The following is an 8,241-nucleotide window of genomic DNA, read 5'->3' as shown; positions in this document are numbered from 1 at the left end:
AAATACATAAATAAATTTTAAAAAATATTTTCAAAAATATTTTTCTTTTTTTTAAATGTTTAGCTGCAGTGAACAGGTACTGGTTCAATTGTACAGTAGGTGAACAGATAAAACAATTTCAGTGTATTTTCTTTTTACTCTGTTCTGAAAAAAAACCAACAACAACAGCAACAAAAAACCCAAATACTTTCATTTAATTTTTTAAAAAGAAAAACTCAGACTTTCAGGACAGGCCTGGGTTGAGTTGGGAACAACGTCTGGGCCAAAAGTCGAAAAAAAAAATTTCCACACGAGAATCGAACGCCTGTTTTTTCTTATTTTCTTATTGTTATTATTATTTTTTTGCGCGCACAATCAAAGAACCTAACTGCTACACTAAATAACAAACGCTAGTACTATTGCACGAATGGAAAGACAAGACTACTTCTCGCGCATAGAAATAATATAATGTTAAGCTTTTTAGTGCTTAATCGACGTACCTACTCCTTTGTTAGTTCCAAATCTGGTTCGCTGGATTTTTGTTACACAGGTTTATAAACGAAGTTCTAGAACATAGAACAACAGCTTGTGAGGTCAGTTATCAACTCTAAAAAAAGGGAAAATACATTATGGCTTTGTTTAAAGTTCTCTTGAATGAACATAATAATATGTTTATCTCGTCCATGCAAACCTAGAAACAAAGACATCTTATCTCAGCAACGAAAGGGGTTAGAGAGGAAGGAATAGGCGAGGAAAAATCAACAAAACTCTACCGTGTTTATTCTTCCTTATAATCGTCGTAATCCATTCCGAGACTCCTAACAGGACACCTAACATCACACCCGATTAGGGGGAATCCTTGCTGCTCCTGGCAGAGGAGAAAACGGAGTAGTGCGGCGTCGGGTACCGCAGAGAGTCGTGCGCGCGTTTGCCTGTCTGGTGCGCCGAGCGATGAGCAAATCCGGTTGTAGTTTGAACGCGCGGTCACCGAGACTCAGTGAGTGACAAATGAGCGCACGCTGGTTGAGTGAATTCACGAGCGTGGCGGGGCACGCTCGTCGGATGTGTGTGAGCACTTCCAGAGAAAGTGTGAGTGGAACGGACTGAGAGTGATTTACCTCAGCAAAAGTTTTTATTTTTATTTTTTTTGGTTAGCTATTAATGTTTATGCGTTTTGGCAAACAGCACAGGTGCTACTGGCATCTGTTGTGGTGTGACAATTTGGTGGTCTGGCATTGTGAGCAGGATCGACGGCATGAGTTCGATTTTCGTGAGGGTAGAGAGAAAAGAGGGGAGAGGGGGAATTTTAGTCGAGTATCTTGGTCTCTCGCTCTCTCGGTCAGTCTATGTCTCTGTCAGTGTGTTTGTCTGTCTATCTGTCTATCTGTCTGTCTATCTGACAATATGCCTGTCTGTCTGTGTGTCTGTCTGTCTATCTGTCTATCTGTCTCTGTGTCTGGCAGGCTGTCTGTCTGTCTGTCTGTCTATCTGTCTGTCTGTCTATCTGTCTGTCTGTCTGTCTGTCTGTCTATGTGTCTGTCTGCCGTGACATTGTATCTTTCTAAGTACGCTTTGGCCCTGACAAACAGCATGGGAACCCTACATCTGTAAAGAAAAATAAATAACAAATTGCCTCCTAACATCACTGTGACCTTAAAGCAAAAATACATACCATTGCTAAATTCCAAACCTCTGCATTTTTACATGTAAAACGTTTACACCCCCCCCCCCCCTCCCAAATCGACACAAGTTATATTATTTAGGAGGGGGGCTTCAGTCCTGCCTGCCAATCCCTTTTTCCAACCCCCTGAGGGTTCTGGGGCATTTACATAATAATGTATAGGATAGCTGGCGAAAATAAATATTTTAAAGAGTCTTACCGTAAATAAAAAGCTATGTGACAGTATGTAAAATTCAAATTTATATAATATTATTATGTTTGTCGCGTGTATTACAAGCAAATGCTGTTCGCAACATCTGTTCTGAAACAAGGAAAACTGTCTCTAGTAAGCTGTTGGTCTACACAAAACACATCGCTACTTCGGAATAACATAGTTCTATGTGACATTTTTAACCATTTTGAGATACTAAGACCATGAAAGGAGTCAGAAACCAAATGTTCTATCTGCTCTATTAAAATCGTAAGATTATTTGGAGTCCTTATCAAGATATTCACAGAATTGCGTTCGAAAAAGCTTGACATGATGTGAAACTCAAAATCTGTGGCGTCAAATTGCTCAGAACTTGTTACTGTGTATGCCGATAGACCGTTGTAACTTTTAGGTAGTGACAAAACGTAGAATGGGGAATGGTGTGTCATGTAGCAGGTTGGACGAGGAAACTTTATCACCCTGAACTGGCTTATAATAGAAAAATAAGTTCTACATGTAATTTCTAAATAAAATATACGTAACTGTATATCAACAGTACAAAAATAACTTTTAATTCTGTAAATAGCTTCTCTCGTATTGCAAACGAAATAAAAATCTCTTGTTTGTTTTGGTTTGTATCGTCTTTTTTTGTGTGTGTTGTATCTTTTTAGGGGGAGGGAGGAAGGAGGGGGGAGGGTAAAAGCAGGGAATGCACATCTCAACGTTCATACTTCAACATTTTTTTAAAATTGATACTGTGCACGCTCTAACGCCATTTTCCATACAACATGGTTATTTGAGGTGCGATAACAACGAGCCTTTTATCGTCTGTCTCCGATACAACTCAGCTAGTGGCAGTACGAAAAAGTGTATAGGTTTAACGCCCAGATCAACACTTCTAGGTTATTTCAGAAGCTGATCATCCGAATTTCACGTCCGTGTCCGATAGGACCGAGCCAGTTTGGTTGACTTCCTTGAAAGCTCCACAGAACGACCCGAGTTCAAGAGCACACGGTATGGGATTCGAACCAGGGCCACCCGATCCGTAGACCAAATTGATATCAACTGAGCTAGACGAGCGACCCCCCCCCCCCCTTCCAAACACTAGTGACGGTGAATCTCGTAAACTTTCTTTAAAAAAACTCTCAGTATTGTATGTAGCATAGATATCATCAGGTCATCATAAAATAACAGATAAATATTATAGCTACTGCGCCTCGATGACATTTTCAGGGTGTGCAAGATAACATAAAAATAACAACAAAACAAAAACGAACACAAACACAAAAACGATAAAAAAGAACGCTATTTTTTTTTTTTTTTTTTTTTTTTTTGCGAAAGCCATTATTTGAGCGTGGAGAAAACACTGAGTAAACAGAATATGAGCAATTACATACCCCCCAAAAATTGGGAGAAGCAATAACCACAAACTGGCTGATGACATAGGCCTCATTTTTTTGTATTTGTATATTGACAGACAGCTTGCCATGGAACAAAGGACTCTCTGCCTGTTACCGAAAAGAGATTAAGTGTAACCTGACCTCAGATACGCAGTTAGAGCCAAACATGGAAAATCCGGTCTGTTTTTTTGTTTGTTTGTTTGTTTTTTGTTTTGTTTTTTTGTTTTTTTGGGGATTTTTATTCCTTATGTAAATCCAGACGGTCACACGGTTTGAATAGCATGTTGCACAGCTGCTGTTGGGGTAGCTTTTGCACATAACTCCACAGTGTTGTTTGATTTGGTAAGTGTTTTACGGCGCTCGCAACCGCCTAAGGTCATGAGAGCGTGGAGGACACATTAAACATTTTCAGTTCGGTAAATAAACTCGCCTAAAAAAGTCAAGGAACAGCTTGTATTTTCACATGTCAAATTCAAACTTCAATATCTCACAAACCCGTTATGATCAGTCAACCAAACTTGGCACACGCACTAACGACTAGACACAGTTTGCTTGTACGGCAAATTTGCCAGCACCAGCTTCATAGCGACGGCGCAGGGCATTCTGAAACACAGCCGAAAAGCATGAAAAATGGGCAAAATTTCTCTGAGTCAGCAACATTGGCATAGGGACTGTTAGCTAAAATTAAGCTTGGCACGTGCTAAACAGATGTCTTAGTTGTGAATATTGCTCACTTACAACCCTTTATAAGCCAGCGTTTTTCTGTCATGTTTCATTACAACACGATGGTCCAACAACACTCGCTGCCTGACGTCGACATTGGACGAGTCCTTACCTGGCTCCAAGATGGCTCTACGTTCCCAGTTGTTGCACATCGACTTAGGGTGTCTCCATCAGTCATATAGAGGCTGCAAGACCGATGGCGAGCGACCGGAAGGGTCCCGGACAGGCCTCGACCAGGACCGCCCCGTTTGACCAACAACAGCATCGACCGGTTCATCGTCAAACAAGCCGTGACGTCACGAACCACCACTACAAACCACATCAGGGATCAACTACGGGTGACAGCCAATGTCCACGAGAGTGAGGAGACGGTAGGGAACCGTATCCGTAGAGCCAGGTTCGCTTCTCGTGTCCCTGTCAGGCGCCCAAGGCACACGCCGCCCCACAAAGCAGCTCACCGGGCGTGGCCTGCTCGTCATTCACAATGGACATAATGTCAGTGGGACCAGGTAGTCTTCTCGGACGAATACAGATTCAAAATGCTGCACCCAGACAGGTGAGCCCACGTCTGGAAGCGCCGAGGAGAGCTGTTCCACCCTGAGTGCATCCAGCAGGTGGCGCCCTACTCTGCAGGGTCCGTTCTGATGTAGGGAGGCTTCTCAGCTCACCACAGGACCCCGTGTACCATATACAGGGCAATTTGAACTCGGCAAGGTACAGGGAGGAAATCCTGCGTCCCCTTGCTGTTTCTCTCCTGAAGCAGATTGGACCCCAGGCTGTACTGCAAGACGACAACGCCACGCAGCATCGCGTACGCATCGTGGGGGACTTCCTGCAGCAGCGAGCTGTCACCTGTATGGTCTGACCAGCTTGTAGTCCGGATTTGAACTCAACAGCGAACATTTGGGATCACATTGACCGGTGGATAAGGGACAACCACCCTCCTGCACAAAACCTTCAACTACTCTTGGGCTACCTTGTCCAGTACTGCAGAACCTACCCCAACAAGTTATCTGAAGGCATGTCCTGTCCATGCGTCGACACTGTGCTGAGTGTTTGATCAAACGGAGTGGCTACATCCACTATTGACAATGTTTAAGAAGAACTTTGCTTGTTCAGACTTTTGAAATCCGACCAGTGTGACTTAAACTCATTTTACATAAATTTCTCGTTGTTGTTTAAATCTGAAATTGTTCACTCTTAATCTAGAGAGCCGAAAGCATCTTTTGTGAAAAAATGAATAAATTCGGTTAAACTGTTCTTCAGTTATCTTTATTTGAATTTGTATTCCTTGACTTTTTTGTGCGAGTTTATTATTTTTGAATTTTGCCCGGGTGGCAGCCGAAGCCTACTCTTATCAATTTTTAGGACCATTAAGGAATCTTTAACGTACGCAACTTACACACAGATCCTCGGAGATTTTTCGTCCTTATCCAAAAGGCTAAATGTTAGATCTTACCTACCCTAAAATCAGATCAGGGATGTGGCTGAAAGACAGAAATAAGAAGGAGCCAAGGAGCAGCAATAGAAAAACTGCAGAAAGCGTCAGTTGCCCAGAGGAGGACAAGTGGCAAAACGGCTGGAGGTGGGGGCAGAAAGTGGAGGCGAAAGCAAAAGCCAGAACATAGTCATGGTAAGAGAAGAAGAGGAAATGATGAGAAAGAGGAAAAGATTTTTTTTTGAGAAGAAGATTTTGCGTCGCTGTGTGGTTTAGAACCCGGGACCCATTGAATGAGAGGCGAACACTATAACCTCTAGACCGCAAGAGCCCCCTAATAGGGGGTGCCCACATACGTGATCAGGTCGGTAGGGCCGATCGGGCCGGGTCGCTTAGTGGTTTCAGTGAACACTACAACCCCGCGGCGATTGTACCCGACGACCTGGAAGTTAAAGTAGAGAAACCTTTTTCCTACATGCGACTACACAGAGGGCGTAAACCGGGCTACGATTGGCTGAACCTTTGACCCATGAATACATAATAAGTAGATCTAGGCCTACGGTACTCTTGGACTTCCCGCACTCCCTCTCTCTGTCTCCCTCTGTGTGTGTGTGTGTGTGAATGTGTGTGTGTGTGTGTGTGTGTGTGTGCATTTGCGTGCGTGCGTGTGTGTGTGTGTGTGTGTGTGTGTGTGTGTGTGTGTGTGTGTGTGAGAGAGAGAGAGAGAGAGAGAGAGAGAGAGAGAGAGTGCTTGCTTGCTTTAGTGTCTCTCTCCTTTTTTTTTCTCACTTCCCATATCAGAGACCTAGATCTAGCAATGTTGTAAACATTGCTAGATCTAGGTCTCTTCATACATCTCTCAACTTTTCTCTCTCACTCCCTGTCACCCTCACCATCCTCCCTCTAAAATGCTCCTCCTTCTTCTTCTTATTCGTCTTCTTCTTCCTCTAGGCCTATGAGCGCTCCAAACCCGCTGCGAGAAGTGAGAAGACGGTCAAAGGCGTGAGATTGAAACCCTGGATTCCCAGCCTACTTAAAGTATTCATGGGTCAAAATGGACACGTGACTCAGCCTGATTGTGATTGGCTGCAAACCACCCGATCGCGTTATTTGCAGGCCTGAAAACAAACGCGTTTGTTTTTGTAGGTCACCGACAGAGTGGATCGGTTTGGCCCGATAGGCCTGACCCGACCCGATCGCGTATGTGGGCATCCCCTCTAACTCCACAGTGTACGGCACACCAATTCAGTTGGCTTATACAGCAACACTCAGTCATTTAGCCATAACAAAAAGCTACCAAACCTGAGTACCGATACGTTCTTTGTACGTAAAATCATACTGCATTTACTGCTTGGATCAGTCCTCATTAAAAACTATGTCCCCCAGTGCCACCAAATGCACAAGATCCAGACTAGTTACTCGGAATGGGAACCATAAATCGGACCTGCCTAGATCAGTCATTTCTGATCAGTTTAATGTTTATTTTATGCAAAAAGGTAAAAATAACGACGGAGTTGTTGGGAAATTTGTGGTCCTGAAAAATAGCAAGACAAACAGGTTGTGTCTAAAAGAGGAATAGCCTTCCGTGTACTACGAGTATTTTTTTATTTTTTTTTAGTAAGTGTTTTACGGCCTTTGTAACACATTAAGGTAATAGAAGTGCAGAAGATAAGAGGTGTTGCAAGAGAGTAACAAACACAAAAAGAAGAAGGGGAGATAAAAAAAAACGATCGACATTTGATAGGAAAGAAGAAGCAAACCACACCAGAACACGAGTTTACTCTACGAGGGTGTAGCGGACACGGTATTATCACAACACGATGGAATCAGGCGTTCGTCAATCTTTGAGGCGTATAGACTCATTCATCACATTTTAAAGCTTGTTCATGTATTTTACATTTGACGAATAAAATACCCATCTATCTAGAATAGAAGTGGAGATATTTGAAACCGAAGGCAGTGGGGGTCGCCCGGTGTCAGAGGTAAAATGAGCGAGAAAATGTCCGGCAAAGTTTGGTGACTTCCAAAAGATTGAGTATCTCTGAAAACAGGAAATGTACAATTGTTTGTGCTTTTTTTTCAACGCTTTTCAGTAAAATACACAAACAAAAATGTATTTTTTAAAAAAAATTATTAGAATTATCAAAAAGAAAACAAATTTAAAAAGGTTTGGAGCAAAAAAGAAATTTTGAAAACAAAGCCCAACGGCCAGAAACACACCGGTTTCATAGATTTCATTATTTATATATTTATACTGACGAGCGCCCGATTCCACCTCGTCGTACCACCACATATTTATAATGACGAGCGCCTGGTTCCACCACGCTGCCTTACATACAGTACGACCAGTAGAAAACCAAAATACAATGTTGCAGCACATTTAATTTAAAACCATCACACCCAACTCAGAAACACAAAATTTGCTCTTGGCTAAATGTGTTGCCTTCTATTTTACGTTACAAAAAAATCAGCTAAGATAATAAAGTAATGCTTAGATAATAAAGTAATGCTTAGATAATAAAGTAATGCTTAGATAATAAAGTAATGCTTTTTAAAAATTACCCAAGAAAACATGTCTTCAACTCAAGCGTTGTTGAATGACAAGCATGCGCGTATTCAGCGAGTAAAGGAGGCGAGAGTAGCTGTATTATTCTTGTTATGGCACAAACATCTTTTCTATTTCTCTTAAGGGCTGGTGGGGCACCTAGAAATCGTGTTTGGGGGTCAAATTTTGTAAATTGGGTTTATTACATATTATAGTACCTGGACACTTCCTGAACAATATCCAGAAACGTATGTAAACCTTGCTACACCCTAAAGCTGTGTTTTT

General features: G+C 42.2%; 1 protein-coding gene across 4 annotated transcripts in view; it reads right to left on the bottom strand.

Moving 5' to 3' along the window:
* LOC101847421 (RYamide receptor) overlaps positions 1–8,241 on the bottom strand; it is a 245,911-nt gene that overhangs the window by 128,023 nt on the left and 109,647 nt on the right. Inside the window, exon 1 of one of the 4 annotated variants that reach the window (XM_035969676.1) lies at positions 753–1,030. The exons of the other annotated variants lie outside the window; for them this stretch is intronic. The gene's annotated coding sequence lies outside the window, so the exon portion shown is untranslated. Of the gene's footprint in view, positions 1–752; positions 1,031–8,241 lie in introns of those variants that run through there. 4 annotated transcript variants of the gene reach the window in all.

The sequence above is a fragment of the Aplysia californica genome, unplaced genomic scaffold (assembly GCF_000002075.1).
Source record: "Aplysia californica isolate F4 #8 unplaced genomic scaffold, AplCal3.0 scaffold00169, whole genome shotgun sequence".
NCBI lineage: Eukaryota > Metazoa > Mollusca > Gastropoda > Aplysiida > Aplysiidae > Aplysia > Aplysia californica.
Note: the sequence above shows the minus strand (reverse complement) of the source record. Positions and strands in the feature narration are given on the sequence as shown.